General features: G+C 32.5%; 1 protein-coding gene and 1 pseudogene across 4 annotated transcripts in view; one reads left to right on the forward strand and one right to left on the reverse strand.

Annotated features, from left to right (window-relative positions):
* Positions 1–8,104: 8,104 nt before the first annotated feature.
* On the reverse strand, positions 8,105–14,140 carry LOC145286173 (UTP--glucose-1-phosphate uridylyltransferase pseudogene; annotated as a pseudogene). The gene has a single exon (XR_013869116.1). The product of XR_013869116.1 is annotated as a UTP--glucose-1-phosphate uridylyltransferase pseudogene (transcript).
* Positions 14,141–14,167: 27 nt separating this feature from the next.
* Positions 14,168–20,027, forward strand: part of LOC145286176 (transcription elongation factor, mitochondrial-like) — a 39,442-nt gene continuing 33,582 nt past the window's right edge. The window contains exons 1-2 of one of the 3 annotated variants that reach the window (XM_080134965.1): positions 14,169–14,348; positions 16,519–16,669. The gene's annotated coding sequence lies outside the window, so the exon portion shown is untranslated. Of the gene's footprint in view, positions 14,349–14,402; positions 15,298–16,518; positions 16,670–20,027 lie in introns of those variants that run through there. The other 2 variants (XM_080134963.1, XM_080134964.1) reach the window with 2 other exon arrangements.

Below are 20,027 nucleotides of genomic sequence, written 5' to 3' on the forward strand. Positions count from 1 at the left end.
TCTAGGAAACGGGTTGGAAACATAACCATCTGTTGGTTGGTTATTTTTGTTTTACGGCATATCAACCTTTTTCAGGTTATTTAATGCCGAATCTAGTTATTTTGAGGAACGATTTTTAATGGAGTATATATATATTTTTTTAAGTCAGATTCTATTAGACCCATAGTTAGAACCCTAACAGGTACTACCACTCCGGGTTAGAGTGGACCTGGGGAGCAATGGCAATTAAAGGGTGGCCCCACACTCCCCAAGGCCCGCAAGGTGGAGCCTCACCATCGGATATAGTTTAAGGTCATATCCAGGACCTTATAACCATCTGTGATAGGGAATGAGATATAGAGAAGTTATGTGCTGTGGTACCAGCTGCGTCTGTGTGAGTAGAAAATCCAAGCCAGTTGCTGTGATGGACATTGAAGTCACCAAATACATGCACTTGTGCGCTAGTGTCGAAGGAAAACGCTGTATCTATGCTGTCAGAGACTTTCTTTATTAGGGTGCAGTCCTGGGTCGAGGGAGAGCGGTAGAGAAAATAAAAGTAGCTAATGTTATGTTGCATGTTAAGTTTAAAGCACATGAAGGCTTGATCGTCCGATTCTAGTTTAGTTTCTCTAGTCAAGGGGAGGGTGTTCCGAATATATACTCCAAGCCCATGCATATGTCTGTCAGAGTCCTTATGGCAGAGTGGGAGATATCCAGGCATGTTAAAGTAGTTAGAGGGGATGGAGGAGTGTGGGTTAGTCTCACTTAGTGCTAAGATATCTGGAGTGTTTGTTAGGAGAAATTCTTCAACATCATTTAAATTAGTTCTAAGCCCACGGATGTTCGTAAATGCAAGCCTCAAGAGAGAAGGCAGGTTGGTTTTGTTTGAGTTTGGGCCTGGTTTTAGTGTAATTTTTTATTGTACTGTTATCATTTTTTTTAAGAGTTTCATTTTAGGTAAGGGGTCCTGAACAAGTGGTTATGCAGAATACGAGACATGCAACAAAATCAGACCATCAGTTGTCTTTCCATCTACTAGGATTGTGGCCTCGGGATAGCCCACCGGGAATGAGTGCAGGGTCCCTTTTCATGCGCGACATGGCACTACAAACAACGGGATATTATACAACTGTTGATGGAGCAGCCGCTCTAAGCGCTACCAAAGAGTTAGGGCTCCTGTACTACCAGTTGGGAACAGCAGCCAGGAACTGTCTATCTGGTACCCTCAACCCATCAGACGATGGTCAACTCAATCTACTTGTACTGGCATTATGGCATTCAAGCCCAGTTTAAGGGATCGGATGTGTCGGGATTGGGGGAAAACGGCGTTCATTGCCCTATTCAGAAAACAAGATCGACCACTGAAGGTCTGTCGACTCCGTGATTCGACCTCTACGCCTGGCTAATAGGCAAAGAAGGAGTATGGAAGCCGGGCGATAGACAGTGCCAATCTACTCCTTAAGCAGTTTAGGTTTGCAGACTGGTAATTTGTTTGAGTCACCAGCTCTAGGAAGGTTGTCATCCAAGACTGGAGAGACCTTCCTCCCCTTAGGTTTAGCTTCAGAGTTTTCCTTCTCCTAGACGGATGACCTGGGAAGATCTATGGGTCCATCAGCACCGAGAGGGTTTGCCCCGCACCTGGGTTCTAATCCAGGTATTTCTGCGACCCTGCGTTGGTGGTTATATTTAAATGCAAGGTGATTAGCAGACTTTTTGCTTGTTCATTGATGGTGTGTACTGAGTTAAAGTGTACTACTTTATAGGATTTTTTTAGTTCATTGTATATTAAGTCTTTATATGTTTGATAATTCAGTTTGTAATAGGTTTTAGCTTTATCAGCAGGCACAAAGAGTTCTGTTTTAGTTTTAACCTTATGTGTGAAGCCATTTATTTTGTTTTAACTATTGGGTTAGGGTGCTTGTTAGATTTATTGAATTTTATTTTTTTTTTTAAGTTGATTGAATTGCTTTTGAATTCCTCTAAGTGCTCATTAGTTTTAGGAAAATAGGTTGATTTTAAATCGTTATGTTGGGTTGCCATCTCTCCTGCTTTTTCGAAAGGGGAGAATGTGTTGGGTTTCTGAGGGGTGGGTTGGGCTTAGTAGAGGGGGTAATAACTTGGGGTTGCTTTAGACTAAGGTTAAGATCATGGTGGTAGGCTTTCTATCTTACATTAATTATAAATTTATTAACTGCTGCTATTAGTTTAGATATGTAGAATTTGTGAGGATGCTCTTAGACGAAAGGGGGTGCATTCCTTATTTAACATATCTAGATAAGTCAAATGTAGCTCTACCTGAAAGGAACTTTTTATAAATGGGAGAGTTAAAAGAAAGAGAATAAGGTCAATTCTTTAAGAGGAGACGTATCAGAATAATGCAAAGCTCAACAAATTGTTTTGGAGCTTATATGGAAATCAATAAAGATATGGTATAAAGAGTTCTCATTTACCCTACATATTGATGTATACCCTTATTGAATAAATGAATATATATATATGTATGTATATAGATACATACATATATATAGTAAGTTATAAAATATATATGGCGATTAAGCTACACTGTAGCTTAATCGCCATATATATTTTATAACTTACTAACTAGCTCTACCTACGTATTGAGCACTTTTGAAGTAAATACTTAAAGTTTACGCATAAATCTATACTTTCGTATATTAATTTTATGTGAGTAAATTAAGTAGTTATATATATATCTCATACACATACAGTACTGTTTTGCTCATCAGTTAGGCTAGACAAGCAACTACCTCAAGCCAGGAGATATATATATATATATATATATAAGAAAGAGAATGACGATATATACATACATATATATATCGACTCCCAAAACAGTTGTTTTATGGTGAGCTCTTTCTTGGAAAAAGACTCCAGCACAAGCCCAAAAAACGTTTTCGTGATAGCATCAAGGAGAGTCTGGTGAGCTTTTACATTCCTGTTGACAGTTGGGAGTCCCTAGCGTATGATCGCAAGCAGTGGAGGATACTGATATACAGGGGCGCAGAACACTTTGAAGCAACAAAAATAGACCGAGCAAAGCTCAAGAGAGCATGTAGGAAATGCCAAACCCTGCCGCCCAATCATAGAGATCTTTGAATCTGTAAGGTGTGTGTGTGATCGGGCGCTGTTGTCTAAGGCAGGTTTTGTTAATCACATGAAAGCGCACGCCAAGTGCAAAAGAGATTCAGACAATTGCACTTAAGGGAACAGCGAGGATACTAAAAAGAGCTCTCGGTTGGTTTCAATAAAAAAGCGGGGTAATGTTGGCAGCTGGTTTGGCTGCCCCATACCCAGCATTACAATCTTCAAAGGAAGAAAAATAAAAAAATTAAAAAATACAGGTTCCGCTGCTGTTAGTTTCATCCAAACCAGTGAACGTTTTCAGTGTCATGTCTGCTTAAGGATGTGCAAGTCACTGGTAGGGCTAAAAAGTCATCTTCGGGCACATGGACTTTTAGTGACTGGCTATCGTCTGACAAGACGTTGCAATCATCATCATATACAGAGAGAGAGAGAGATGCAAGTGTATGAAAGAGGAGACCCAAATTTCTAGCATTATTTTGATCTCGGAAAATTTAGTTCACGTGGTATTAGCTGACCGGTGTTACATCAAAATAACATAGCCTCCTCTTTTTTGATTCTTTTAAAAGTCGAACAGAAATAAACTAAAAAAAAAAAAACGTACAAAGAAAATCAGCCTCTCCCCTTTTTAAAACCAAAACAAGTTTTTTTTTCTAAGTCGTTACCTTTTATTTATGTTCAAAGTCGAACAGAACAAAACTACAAAAATAAAAAAAAATTAAAAAAAAAAGTCGAAAAAGTGGAAAATGTTTTCTTTTGTGGATTTTTTTTTCACTGAGGTCTTATATGACCAAAAACACAAAACTGACTCATGCTAGTTATGAACATGTTAATTCAATATGTTATTTGATGTGACATCAGACAGCTAGTACCACATGACCTAACTTTTCCTAGATCAAAACAAGGCTAGAAATTTGGGTCCCTTTTCGTACACTTGCACCAATAAAACATTTACAAAAAAAAAAAAACAAATGCAAATATACTAGCAAAAACAGACGATCGATCTCATTAAAATTTGATTTTCCTCTGTAAAAAAAACAAACTACTTGATCAATAGGCATCTCTAAAATTCACCACAGAATTACCCCCCCCATATGTCAAACGATGTAACTTTATTATAAATTAATATTATCAATATAACTTTTGTACCATTTAAAAGAAGGGCAAAATAAACTAGTAATAATTTTTTTCATCGTATGAAAATAATGAAATTGCGAGACGAAAATCGTATTTACATAATTGGTGCTTTAAAATAACGTTCCCATGTAGTAAGCATTTCGAACGTAACAACATACCCGTGTTTAATAAATCTAGCAAAAATCAACTAATGATCAGATTTTCGTGAAATTTTCGATACTTATCCATTTTTGAATGAAATTACATATAAAATGCAGTTTCCATAAAATATATGAGGGGAAATATTTTTTTTTAGTACGTGTCCCCCTAGGTGTGTCAGAAATTTCGTGAAAATAGTGAATAATTCCACCCCATCTTTCCAAGCTTATAACTCCTCGAAAAATGTAATTCAAGCCCTAATTTTTTTTTTCAATTAAAGTAGCAAGGACCAAGGTTTCATTAAAACAAAACAAAAACAAAACAAAAAAACAAACAAAAAACTGCGTTTTTTTTAAAAAAAGGTTTTAAACTTCGGACTTTACAGGTAAATTTCTAAAAAACAGTTCTTTTTTTTTTGTTTTAAATTTGAATATATTATTTATTGACCTTTTCTCTTCAATTTGTGATATATAAGACTTTGGTACATAAATTAATTATTTACTTTTTAATAGACATTTCAAAATGGGAGGCATGAATTATTCGACCCCCTGTCTTTCCAAGCTTATAACTCCTCGAAAAATGTAATTCAAGCCCTAATTTTTTTTTTCAATTAAAGGAGCAAGGACGAAGGTTCCATCCAAAAAAAATAAAAATAAAAAAAATAACGTGGTTTAAAAAAAAAAGGTTTTAAACTTCAAACTTTACAGGTAAAATTCTAAAAAACACTACTTGTTTTTTGTTTTAAATTTGAATATATTATTTATTGAACTTTTCTCTCCAATTTGTGAGTAAACTAATTATTTACTTTTCGGTGAGTAAATTAATTATTTACTTCTTAATAGAAACTTGAAAATGGGGGGGGGGGGGGGCGTGAATTAAAAAAAAAAACGTTTGTCTAAAATATTATATTCGGTTTATTGGAAAGAACATAAAATTTCACACTGACCCTGAAAATATCGTAAAAATAGAATCAATAGAAAAATTTTGATAGATTTTTAAAGTTTAAAAATTGAAATATATTGAGTTCGGAAAATTCATTACTGTTTTAAAAAATATATATATATTTCTATTACTTCTAAAACAACTTTAATAGTTTATTTTGGAAGTATAATCCATAAAGAAAATAAATAACCCACTTTTAACAGAGAAATTACAAGATTTTTATATTTTATTCGCAGTTTCGTGTTAGGGGTGTCAAAAATTCCTACAAAAATTCTGATACACCTAGTGTCCCCCTCCCCCGGTTTTATTTTTTTGAAATTTGAACAAAATATATTTAAATCTATCGAAATTTCTATTTATTATGAAACATAAGAGTTCAAATAAGTAAAACATATTGATTTTTTTTAAATTTAAATACACGTATTGAACAAAAATTTACCTTGAAGTTGCAATAAAAAAAAATGATATAAATTTAATAGTTTTTTTTAAATAGCATGTTTTCGAATTAATATATACTATAATCAGTGGAATTGCCAAGAAAAAGAAACTTCGTAAACATTAATTTTAAAAAGATTAAAACGATTAAAATTCCATTATTTGGAAATGTTCCGTTACAACATAGATTTTTAATTGTTTTAAATTCTTTTTTAAATATTAAGTTTTTATATAAACATATGGCTCTTGTCAGCTATTTTATCTCCAGATTAAAACCGATTTGAAAATATTATTGCACAAATATTAAGTATTTTGTAGCCCCCCCTCGCTCATATTTTGTTTGTCTCTTTTTACCAAACAAAAGTATGGAAGCCGAACATGAACATTCAGTAAAACCGTATTTCATATTTAATATACAAATGTTTATAATATTATTAATCATTAAACTGTGTAAATCTTAAAACCCAACAAAATTATAGCAAAGATTAATTATTAATTGCAGTTTAAAAAAAATAAAGAAAGGTTTAAAAAAAATGATTAAGTCGCTTCTGCTTTTCCATAGTTAACACAAGTCTGACGTCACGGAATCATGCATATTTTTTTTCACATTGTTTTGGAGATGCCTATTGATCAAATTAAGTGAATTTTTTTATGAGAACTTAATTCCATAATGAGTACATAAGTTTTTTTTTTTTTTTTCAATATTTTCATTTTTTAATGTCTTGATTAAACTAAACAAGTACTCCAAAATAAAATTTAATATAAATAAACCCCAAAGTGTTTGGTTCTTCTTTGTTATTGTAGAGAAATTAAAAAAAAAAATGAAATATTGAATATCAAGTGAAAGTATGGAATCTACTGAATTTGTCATGTCACGGCAATGAACATATCTAAAACTTACGAGAAACGATAAGGTAGAAAATTAATAATTAATGAAAACTAGGTACGGGCAAAAATGGGCAGACAAAAATGGGGGGACCTAGTTTTGAAAGCCGATTTATCATAATTTTTTTGTAAGTTTCCAACTACTTTTTGATTGTATTTGAAAGATTAAGGACTAAACTTATTTTCCAAAAGGAAAAAAATATTTGTACACGTGAAAAAAAAAAAAAAAAAAAAAAGTTATGAAAAATGTTTTCACGGCGAACTAACCATTTCAGCTAAATTTTGAAGTTAAATAAATTCATTGTAAAAATCCTTTAAAAGATAAATATTAGTTTTCTGGGTCTATTTCAAAGATAATTAGTAAAGTCCTAAGATATTGAATTAAATTAAAAAATAAATAAATAAATAAATAAATAAAACCACCTTGTTTGTACAAAACAAATTAATTAGCCCAAAAAAACGAGTGATTCTGGCGTTCGCAAAACACAACAAACTAAAATTTTGTAAACACGAAAATTATGAAGACCCAAAATTTCAGGCAGTCAAAAGACTGTGAAAATGACGTCATGTAATTAAAAGAAAGGAAGTTCTTTTTTTTCCCCCTAGTCGCGCATCCGTACATTTCTTTTCTGAACATTTGTATTAATTTTTGCACTTTTTAATTTAATTATTTTTCTATGTTCCTGTTTTTAAATTAATTCTTTTTTTTTTTAATTATTGTTCAATATTATATAAAAAATATGTTACGCCGAAAGTTTAACATTCTTGCGAGCAAGGAAATTATTAAAATTTTACTTATAAAAATTATGCGAAACCCATAATTAAAAAAAGAAAAAAGTAAAAATATTTTTTTGCGATAATAATTTTTTTGTGTGAAAATATTAAATAAGCAATGCTTAATTCAATCGTGATATCGGTAGTAAAAATATTAAATAAGCAATGCTTAATTCAATAGAGATATCGGTAGTTCGAGAAATTCATTAATACGGATTTAGGGGCTTTTTTCGTAATGTTCCTATAAAAATTATTTCATTTCATTTTTATTATTACAAATTACGATGCTTTATTTATATAAAAAAAACAAAACTAAATTCTTGCGTTTTTTATTTACTACTGAAAACCATAACTTTAGTAAAGGTATTTTTTGTTTAAACAAAATAATACATTTCCATTAAGATTTAAATAAAAATAATTAGTTCATTATATTTCGTGATCATTATTTGATAAATACTGAAAATTTCATTAAAATTGGTGAATTTCCTGATTTTTGGTGAATTTTTAAGTAAAGGGAGGGGTCAAAATGTTTATACATTTTGAGCATCGGCATTCATTTTGCCCGTACCTAATGAAAAATCCTGAGGTAGCTCTAACTCGTTATTAAACGAATTTTACCAAGCAGTTCCATTTTTTCACCCTTTTTTTGAAGAAAAAAAAACAAAAAAAAAAAAAAAAACAAGCAACCAGAAAACAAACAAGCTTAAAAGAATAATATAAAAAAAGGTTTATTCAAAAGAAATATTGCTTTTTTTTCTTCTTTTCTTAAGTGGGGGGAGGGATACTAGTTCAAGGCCGACATTAAGATTCTTGGCAACCTTTTCACAATGTAAGCTTCCAAAACAAAAATGATGACAATGCATCCCCACACCTTTCTCCCTCCCATACACAAACACGCTACACACGTAGCTCTATGACGTGGCCTTGGTACGTGGCCTGCGTATGAAGGCCACAGCTCCCGGCAACGGTTTTATACGTTTGACTTTATTCAGAAAAAAAAAAAAAAAAATTGACAAAAAGTATTGAAAATAACACTATTGTCAGAGTCTAATCTGCACGCAGTTTTCTTATTTAGCTTAAAAGAAAACACACAAAATAAATAAAAAAAAAACAATTGCCCTTCATTACACCCCAACAGCCCAACACTAACCCTAAGTCAAAGGTACAAAAAAATAAATAGAATGTTCTTTGATTTTTTTTTTCTATAACTGCCATTCAGACTAATGGAGAAAGTAGTACTTTAACGCTCACCACTAATCACAATTCGATTTTGTTCTCGTGTAACTTATAGGAACTATTTAAAGATGGAGAACGTAAAGTCTCGTCAGAATATTTTAACGTATTTTTCATTAACTTGTAATTTCAAATCTTCTTACGTGTGAAATATTTGCCAATTTTACATTTTATTTTATTTTCGTTTATTTTTTAAAAAAGAAAAACAAAACATCAAATATTTTTTTGTTCCATAATGCGATAAAAAAAATGTATATAGACAATAAAAATGTATTTTTAACAAATAATATTCAACTAGCCACCATTTAAACTTAAAATCTATCTAGCATATAATCTGAAAAAAAAAAAAAAGCTACAAAGCGTGATTTTCAAAAAATGGTATCTTGAGAGATGCAACTTTTTTTTTTTTTGTATCGCTCAAAATAGAAATAAATTAAAACGCTCTTAGGACCTAATGCTAAATCGATTTTAACACCAAAACGTTCTTAATATCATAATTTATATCTCCTATACATTAATTTTATTCGGATTTTAAAAAATATTTAACCCTTTTACTCACCATCTCTTATTAACCCCGCCTACCCCATAATACGCAAAAGCCTTTTCTTTTTTTTTTTTTTTTTAACTTTTCTAAATAAGAACCAAAGTTATTGTTTTGTTATTTTGTGAAGCGTGAATGTTTTATTTTAATTTTAAAGAAGATTTTTAAAAAAATATTTAGACATGTTAACACTTCTTTTTTTAACATCATACGGCAACATTTTGACTTCAATAGTTATGAAAAGGAAAAGAATTCCTGTTTATAAAAATTGAAGCAAACTGCGTGAGACCATAGACCGTGATTATAAACTTTTACCAATGTGTATTTACAGAACAAAAAGTCGTAAAGAATATTTAATCAGAGCAACCAAAGATGTTGACAATACATGATTTTTTTTTCAAAATATATTTACTTTTTAGAGCAGCAGTACAAATAACAAAAAAAAAAAAAAAAAAAAAATGGACATTTTGTAGTATAGACAAAGTGTCCGTGACATTATTGGGTGGGATTCTACCAGTATTTTGTTTAATTTTCGATTTTAAGCGATTTTCGGGACTCACCAGATAACCAGCTCGTGCCAACAACTCAACAGTAAACACTACTTGTTTTTCGAACAGAATAAACGCTTTAAAATAAGTTAAAACACACACACACGCACACACAAAATATCCAGACAGACGGAAAAGTAATTTATCTTGCCTTTGGTAATGTTTGTTTGCTATATAATTTTTTTTTTTTTTAACACTTTTCAGTTTGTTGTCTATACTGCAAAATGCCAATAATTATAATATTTATTATAATAATAAACGTTTCGTTATTGTAACCATACAAAATATAGATGTATATATACAATATTCAGAAATTGTACACTGAAATCGCATGCATTTTCGTATCTAAGAGCGTAAATGTGTTCATTCATTTTTCTTTTTTAAATATGTATTCGTTGCGCAGTAACTCCAAACAATCTTTGGCACCCGCAAGAACAGTTATTTATGGTTTTATCTAAATGTTTTCAAAACAGTTCGATTATTTTATAAAGTTAAACAGCGGCGATTCTTGAGCTGGATGTGAAAACTTTTTCTTTAAGCTTGGTAAGCAACAAATTATTTTAAGTCATGCTTTCCTTTAGTAGATAAAACATTTCCGTGGGTGTGAGGGTCTCGAAAAAGTCGCGCAATGTACATTCAAATTATTATTGTTAAACTTAGTTTAAAAACCTGGTTATAATAATGAAATTCGGTTTTAACGATCCCTTAACATCTAACGGTTCTCAAACAAAATGCACGACCGATTAAAAGAAAAGAAAAAAAGCCAAACGTTTATTTTTCATATTGGCACCCGAACTTAGGGTTAGTGGTAACTTTTTAAAAGTGCGCATGTTTTTAAAACTCAATATCGCCATAATAAAGTTTGTTAAATTTTCATATTAGGTCCAATTCCACAATTTTCTTGTAAATGACGACTTTTATAGATTTTTGAACAAGTTGTATTATGCATTGTATTCTTTAGCGGCCATCTTTTTTACGCGCGTGCGCGTTCCATAAGCAAATATATTCATCTATGACTGACACTGCACGCGCGCAAAAAAGATGGCTGCCAATGCATAATACAACTTTTTATATCTCGATAACTACTTATTCCTGCAAAATTTCAATGCGATTTTCGTATTCAGCATAATCGAAAACTTTTAAGGTGTCATTTAAAAGAAAATTGTGGAGGTGGAGGTGGACCTAATCTAAAAAAATACCTAAAGTTTGATCAGGAACATTAAACATTGAATTTGTCACTAACATGGTGGAAGTGGGTTAAAATCTGATGTTGAAACAAAAAGAAAAGTTAATTTAAACCTAAAAGTCTTAATGTGCATGCCCTTAAAACTAACTCCAAGTTCGGTTGGCAATACGAAAAAAAAAAAAAAAAAAAACCCAAACAATAGGAAATAAATATACGACTTAAATAAAATAGGACCGTTAAAGATGGATTTCACCATAATTTCCTAGAATTAAATGGTTCATAATAATAGTCTGACTTGAAAAAAAACAAAAAAACTGCGATATGTCAAATTTCTATCCCTTTATATTTTTAGTTGTCATTCAATGAAGGCCTGATATTTTAAACTTTTCTTCTAAAAAAATTGTTATAAAATTAAAACCAAAAATCCGTTTAAACAAAGGAATTCTTAAAGTACAAACATAAAAATTCAAAACAAAATAAAAGATCCAAAATTAACTAATTCAAATCGACATTATTTCTTTAAAAGTTACTAACAGAGGTACTTCTCGGGGAACGTGGACCCTGCGTAAACGTTTTTTTTTTTTTTTAATGACTGCTCCCTGAAGTGCGCAAAAGGTTTTATTTCACGTTCTTCGTGTATGTATCTCATACATTTTTTTTAATCGAGCGTGTATTTATTTTTATTAATTTTTTTTATTTTTATTTGTGATTCATACTTTTATTTCGTGCTTGATTTTATTTCATTTTTATTTTTATATTTTCTCTACTAAATATTTTTAATTTTTGTTACATTAATTTTTTCATACATATTCAAATAATGTTTTTTTAATATCTTCATAAAAGTTTTCGTGATTAAATAAACCAGTGAAAGAAAACCTTTTGTGCATGCGCTTTCAAGGAGCAGTCATTAAAAAAAAAAAAAAATCGTTAACGCAGTGTCCACGTTCGCCGTGAGGTATCCAGCTATATTTATTTCTAAATAATTTTAGAAATAGAAAATTTGTGCTTAACTGTATATCACATTCTTAAATTCAAATATCGAAATTGAACTGCAATAATCACCTCACACTTTTTGGGTTGTGCTAGTACCTATATATATATATATATATATATATATATATATATATATATATATATATTTTCAAATCACATCACAAAATAAAAGGATCAAATATAACACGTTAAACCTTGTTTGGCTCAAGAAATAATTGGTTTTAACTAGTGGTCAAGTATTCGAAGATTACCAGACACTATCTTATTTTCTAGAATGGCCCCGGTCGGAATATCTATTCGATCGCCGTGATTTGCAATGATGATCACGGTCCCTTTCAAACTGACATGTTTTCCCAGTGTAACGTCACCGGAGACAGTAAGATGATCAAGTTCCAGCATGTCCGGGATGTCGGAGAACCTCGCCAGAAAGTCTTTCACCTTTTGGAAATGCGTTCCAAGCTTGACCAGGGGTACAGCCGGGAAGCAACGTTGAGGGCTCATCTCGAGAGCACCGGTTCTCATTTTGTAGAGGTTGCTCATGACTAGCAGTAGATCCGACGTCGTTTTCACGGGCAAAAACCTTTTTCTTGGCACATTGATACCAATGGCTCCCTCAAAGCTTTTGATAGCGGCCCCAGAAGCCGTTTCTAACTGAATAACATTAATACCATTATCTAAGGTTTTAGGGTTCACGATAATTTCCATGTGTAGTGTTTTCTCATTGATGACGCGTTGGAGCGCCGGCAACTTAAGCCAGAGATTATTCGTGTTGAAGATCTTGAATTTGCTAACGCTTTTGAATTCGTCCACATGCTCTTTCGGAACCTGGGCGATCTCCAGCAATCTAAGTTTACTGTCGTATTCGACAAGTGTGCCACCCTTTACGTCAGCCCGGGTCTTGTCTGTGACCTCCATGACAAATTCGTGGGATCCAAGCCCCGCCGTAGTGGGGTTTAAAAGGAGGTTTAAGATGTGCAGATCGACAGTGGCGCCTAAATTATCGATATTGGACACAAACATGTACTCCCGGCCGGCGTTGATGAATTCGTCGAGGAGTCCAGATGCGTGAAAACTCTCGTAGATATCACCGTGTCCGGGAGGATACCACCCGTGGGTTCCATCGGGACTGGTTGTTGACATGCTCTTCGGCATTGGCAACAGCGATTCCCGATTGATACGGGGGAACCTGCTCTGGTTAAACGTGTAGATGCGCACTTTGATCTGGTTGTATTTTCCTAAGATCTTTTCAGTGTCTTCATCCGTGTTGAAGGAGTTCATCAACACCAGGGGGACGTCGGCATCGTACGATTTGTTCAAGTACTCGATCTGCTGCACGGTCATGTCCAAAAAGGTAAGGTCGTTTCGGACGGAGATGGCGCTTTTAGGGCCTTTGCAACCCATGCTCGTGCCCAGGCCTCCGTTGAGTTTTAGCACAACGAGTTTGTTGAGCATCGATTGGACATTGCCGAGCTCGACACGTTGGATTTCGTTGTAACTTTTTATAGCATCGTCGGGTAGAACCTTAATCTTGTCCCAGTTGATAGAGGGACCAGTCTCTTGAAGATATCGCTCGAATAAAGATTTGAATCGGTCGAGTTCATCCTTAACTTTATCCTGAGAATCCTTCGGGGCCGTCTGTACAAGTTTTCCTAGTTCTTTATGCATAGCCAGTTGGGCATCTCGACGAGTTAGTTCCTTGAATTCAATGTCACTCGAAGTGCGTCGATGTCCCTTGACAAATGCTGTATTTGCCATGTTTATTATTATTATTTATTTATTTATTTTTTTTCAATTAATAAACTCGATATGTGACTGTTTCTATTTGACCAACAATTGCCACTATTAAAATAGCAAACTCTTGGAGTCTCAGTCGCTGAAAGGTATTATTTTAAGTTTGAACAATATGTGTGCGAATCTGACGAAGAAAAAAAAAATGAAAAACAGGAGCGAAGATATGGGAAGGCGTCGTCTTGTTTTTCCTTTCTTTTTAAATTATTTCTAATTTAACTTATATGTATAGATTCTTTTTAATCCTTTTCTTTTCAGGAATCCGAACTTGATTAAATTATCTTTTGGTGCCTTTTTGTTGTCTGCTTTTTGTAATCCTAAAGATCCACGTTATCAACAGCCTTCCAAGGAAAACTGCTAGGAAGGAACGACGACGACGACGACGTTCGTTGCTACGAGCAGGAGGAGAAAGAGCAGGGTCAATGTCAAGGTTATTTTGTCCTTTTTAAGGTGAAGGGTGTTTCAATTTAAGAATTACTTCCCTTTGGAGAATGATATTCAACACGTGCAGAGGGTAGACAGTTGACAACTCTGTTATTTTGATAATAATCACGGAAAGTCCCATGCAACTTTCAAACTGAATTTTCTAATAATGATAATAATTCTCCAGTGTGTGGCTGAATTTTCATTATAAACTGACCCTGTGTCTAAGCTTTGAGGGAGCCAGGTAAAGAAATCTAGCCATATTTGATTATAATGAATTTAACAAGGGCATTTATTAGACAACAAACAGAAAAAGTGATACTGACAGAAAGCTACCCAATAAATGTCACCGTGGCATTTATTGGGTGGAGTTCTGTTAGTATTTTGTTTTATTTTCGAGTTTTGAACGATTATCGACCCCCCCCCACCCGACGACTGTCTTATGTCGGCCATTTTGCCGTTTAAACTTAATCGCTCGGCACTACTTGGGCAGATTTGCCGTTTAGTTGTACAAATAGCCCCGAAGCTAATTATCACAAAAAGGGACACGTTGGACCGACACCAGTATATAGCGATTAATGTGAACCACGTTCTTTAACAAATAAAAAAAAAAAAAAAAAAAAGAAGAAGAAGAAATAATGAAAGCTTAAGTTTTAAAATAATTAAATGTGTTTTATTTTATAATTTAAATTTTTATTTTATCATTTAAAACATTGAACAATACAAATAATACGTTGGTTAACAAATAAAAAAAAAGAAATAATGAAAGATAAAGTTTTAAAATGATTAAATGTGTTTTATTTTATAATTAATTTTTTTTATTTTATCATTTAAAATTTAAAACATTGAACAATACAAATAATACGTTGATTAATAAATAAACAAAAAAGAAATAATGAAAGATGAAGTTTAAAACTTCATCTTTCATTATTCCTTTTTTTTTATTTGTTAAACAACGTAATTAATTTAAATTAAATTTTAATCATAGGATTGCATTTTCAATAATCACGTAAATATAAACAAACGTTTGTTTACATTAATCGTTATATACCGGTGTCGACCCAAGGTGTCTCTTTTTTGTGATAATAGGCTCCGAGGATATTTGTACAACTAAACGGCAAATCTGCCACTGCTTGCGTCTTAAACTTAATAAACGCTTTAAAATAAGTTAAAACACCAAAAGCCATATTCAGGTAGGAAGGAAAGTAACTTATCTTGCCTTTGTAAAATTCACTTGTTATACAGTTGTTTCTAGACCATTTTTTCGGTTTGTGACAGTAAAAAAAAAAGAAGCCAGATTAATGTTTACAGCTTGCACTAAAGTAAACGAACATAAACTGAAAGTGAACGAAAACATAGTCAATAAGTTATTGACTCAAACTCTTATTATTCGAACTACAATTCTCATCCTGGGTGTTATCTTGAATATCTGATTATAAATAATTCATAATTGTTTGGCCGATGTAGTCGCTGACGTTTTTTAAGCGCAATTTTTTAAACTTGAGAACTTTTGTCGAATTTAGGAACCGTCATCTCAAACACGATGCTTTAATTCGACATGAAGGTCATCAAGTTCTAAAAGCTGCACCTGAAGAAGGTCAGAGGTTACATCGACCGAAAAAAGAAGAGTAGTTCGATGGACAGTGTAAACATAAAAATTTGAGGCGCGTTTTTTGTTCCTTTGTTTTTATTTTAATATTATTAAAAAAAAACATCGGAAAATGCGCGTTTGAAATCCACCCGATAAGTGTCATCGTGACACTTATCGGGTGGATTTCTATCAAGATTTTGTTTATTTTTGAACTTTTAACCCATTATTCACACTCCGAAGCGAAGCGGCATGTTCTTGTCAGTCATGTTGATTTAGGGAACTCCAATGCGCGCCACAGACCCCCCCCCCTTATGTGTAACAAGATGCAACTTTTGTACCATAAAAGGAGCTTAATATAAACTACTAATATTTTAAACTACGACCGAAGTGAGAAATAGATAACAAAAAATTACAAAATTGTTATACACAGACTTTTCAATAAATTTCTTTACAATTATATTTTGATACATTTTTATGCAAATGTTTTCGTTGTTCTTAAGGCTCGCCCAGTTTAAACAATTCTGAATATGTCATTTTCATGTCCTGTTTTTAATGTCTTTTTCATTTTCTGTTTTTAATAATAAAAACTTTTTATTAAAAAGTATATATACGTTTCATGAAAAACTTTCCCGTTTTCATTAATTAAATCGAAACATTTCTAATTAAACAATTACGGATATATGTTCTCTTTCACTTTCTTTATTTACTTTTTTTCATAGTTCTTTACGAAGTAATTAATTAGTTTTTTTTTGTTTTTTTTTTGTTATTTCCTACTTTGGCCATAGTTTAAATTACTGATTTCTCCCTCTGATTCTAATGACAGGTGGCCGAAAAAAATGGCATCACCATTTTCGGCGATAAACTGTAGAAGTACCAAAATTTTCAGCGTACGAAAGTAATAAAAATGCAAGGTTAAAATCATATTTACATTATCGACGCCTTAAAAACCAACGTACAGCAAAAATCAACCAAAGGTCAGTTTTTTTCATGAAACCAACTCGGCGCTACTGCCGCTACTTGTTTTTCGAACCGAATAAAAACTTTGAAATACATTAAAACACACAAAACTTATCCAGGTAGGTAGAGGAGTAACCTATCTTGCCTTTGGTAATATCTAATTTTTAAAAAATCTTTTATTTTTTTTTTTTTCCTTCGTTTCTTCGCTTTTCGGCTAAATCCTCCAATAATCATGGGTCATTTTTCTACAATAGCCGACCCCCCCCCCCAAAAAAAAAAGGGGGGGGTAGAAAAAATAGATGTTACTCTTCTACCTATCTGTTACGATCACTGCCAAATCAGAAGTGACGTAAGTTTAAATTAAGGCTAGATAATCGAAAAGAGGGGATGGCTTTCGAAAATATCGGTGAAAAAAGCGACCCCCTCCCTGTAGAAAAGTGCCCAGTTGAAGGTGAAGAAATGAATGTTTTTAGCCAATTTTTCGATATTTGTCGTCTGAAAGGTCGAGCTTAAAAACGATACTGATCTTGTGAAAATCCGTCGCCTCTGTTGAAAGTTTTAGGCAGACATGAAAACATACATACATACATTTATATATTGGTAATTCAAATTTTCTACCCAAACCGATTAAAAAGCTTGCCCTATCTCTGAATTCCCTTTATGTAAAATGTCAAATGTTGAGACCAGAAATTGTCTGAGTAATTTGGTAGACCGCAGAAGTCAATTTTTTAAAACTTTGACCCCTATTATGACCCATTAACATTTATTGTTTTGGGCTCAAATTAAGTTAAGTTAGATCCATGTCCAAGGAACCTATATCTAAAATTTCAAGTGTTTATACCCAAAATTGGCAAAGGAGTTTGGTAGAGTTCTCAAAGGTCAAATTTCGGGCCGAAAACAGATTACAAAGATTTTCCCAAATCTCAGTACCCTGTATATCAAATTTCGAGTCTGTAGACTGAAAATTGACAGAGATATTGTGTAGGGAAATGTACACAGACGGACAGACACTTTCACTTTTATTTTATTTAAGATTTTGGTGAAGATATAGAATACATAGGTTATCATTACTATTATCAACATAAATTTATTTAATGGAAATACAGTAACAAAATTAATCAAAAACAATTTATTTTGCGTTACCTACTCCCTTGTGACTCATGAGGGTAAAAAAATTTAATACAAGATATAAACATTTTATCATAAATATCGGTTCTGAATAAAGGCACCATTTTCTTCAGTCACTTTTGTTCGAGTGCCTACTGGAGAGAACTTGAATGCTCACTGGAGAGAACTTAATGCCTACTAGACACTATTCTCGAATATCTAACGTCTCTGTACAGAGGTTTGTTAGGACAACCTGGCATAAGGATATTTTTCCCTAAACCCTGACAAAATATTTCAAATCACATAATATTCATGGCCCAAATAAAATCTCTTTGGTATTGCTAACCAACACTAGTTTTATAAGAACTAGTGCACCTTTTCCAAGTGAAGTTACTTCAAGTAACAGCATAAAGCTGGATACTCTACCAAACAAGACAAATTCTTGTCCTGGAATCCAGTAAGACCAAGACTGTAATTAGAGGAGCAACTGAACTCATGAAAGAGAATTTAAAAAAAAACTCTCTGGCAAATATATTAAGTGAACCAAGTGCAGGAGAGATTCAAATTATTGCATTAAAAAAGGACAGTTAGAATCTTAAAAAGATCTGTTAGAATGTATGAAATAGCAGGTGAATTTCTCGCATCCACCCTTTCTAGCTTGAACAAAACAATAAGAAAATCAGAAAAAAAAATAAATAAATAAAATAGTTCCTGTGGCTGAAGAAAATGACTTCTTTGTTCAGAACCCATATTAACGTCAACTTAAAATGCTTAATTATTTTTTAACACAAATAGATCACAAACTAGTAACAAACCAAAATGTTTTTGACTGTATTTCCTTTAAAATAATTTATGCCGCGAATAGTAATAATGATTACTGTTGTGGTGGCACCCACTCATTTACATATGTGGATAATATTACCCATAAATAGCAAGACTCAGTCTGAGTGTGTGTTAACCAGAAGCCACTGAAGGCCGAGCCGAGAGCAGATATGTTCTCCAGCCAAGACTCTCTTACTTGACAATCATTATGTAAATATACTGTAAATATACTTTTCCTAATACACTTCTTATTGATCTACCTTTGTTTGTTGGGTCTTCATTTGTATTGCCTTATACGTTATTTGGTTCAACCTGCAAACATAACAGTTGGCGACGAGGATGAACGTTAAATATAACAGTTTGACGAAGAAATGGAAACAACTCACGAAAAAAATAAAGAGTACAATGCAATGGTTGACCTTTCTAAGGAATACAAGTTTTGACGAACAAAATAGTCATAAAAACGGATTTCACACTAAAGAGAAGTTCGACTCGAGCGGAAAAAATTAGTAATTCAGCGAACATTGGAAAGCAGTAAAATATTTTCCTTGCAGAAGTACAACACTAAAAGAAAGAAACAGTTGTTTCCCAAGTTCCAAGTACTAAAACTGCGTTCAGGTTTAAAAAAAAAAAAAAAAAAAAAAAAGTAACCTCGATTAATAGTATTTTATTTCCTAAAATACTAGTCGGGGGAAAAAAAGACAAACCAAAACTGCTAATTGCAGTCTCAAAGAAAAAATAAACTCGAACGTGGCAAAAGCGACAGTTTACGCAGTTTCTCTTGGAATCCATCTTGAAAAAAAAAAAAAAAAAACTGTAAAAGTGAATTTTTGTTTTGTTTAAAATGACAAAAAGATTCGTATTACTAAATTACGAAGAGCAAACGTACAAGAAAGTAACATACGGAAAAAAAAGTTCACCGGTGGATTTCCTAATTGCTGTTCTCCATTAGCAAAACATCAACTAAATACTTTTTAGTAAACCAAATTTTTTTTTCTCTTCGGTGTTAAAAAATACCACAGTTAAACTAAAATCAAGGAAAGAATTTTTTTTAAAACTGAAGTTGTCACTGGATAACTGATATGAGACAGTAAAACGTCACGTAAGAAAAAAAAAACAAAAGAAAGAATTAAATGTAGTCGATACATTTTATTTTTTTTCAATTGTGACTCGAGTTGAACAAATTTTTGTTTATGGAAAGAGTTGTACTTAAGTTCTGCTGTTACTTATTAGGAAGTGCCTAAAACGGAAAAGTCAATCATATTTGGTTTCAGTAAAAGCCTCAGTTTTTTTTTATTTTGGGGTTGGATGAGCTTGACTCGCTAGCGAAGTGAGAAAGTATTATTTAAGCAGCGATATTATTATTATTGAAAACAGGAACTCTGAACAATTTTTGTTGTAACACATGCCATTTTATATTTTAGAATACACTAAAAAAAAAAAATG

This window comes from Euprymna scolopes, chromosome 10 (genome assembly GCF_053919585.1).
Source record: "Euprymna scolopes isolate OS-2025 chromosome 10, ASM5391958v1, whole genome shotgun sequence".
In the NCBI taxonomy this organism is placed as follows: Eukaryota; Metazoa; Mollusca; class Cephalopoda; order Sepiida; family Sepiolidae; genus Euprymna; species Euprymna scolopes.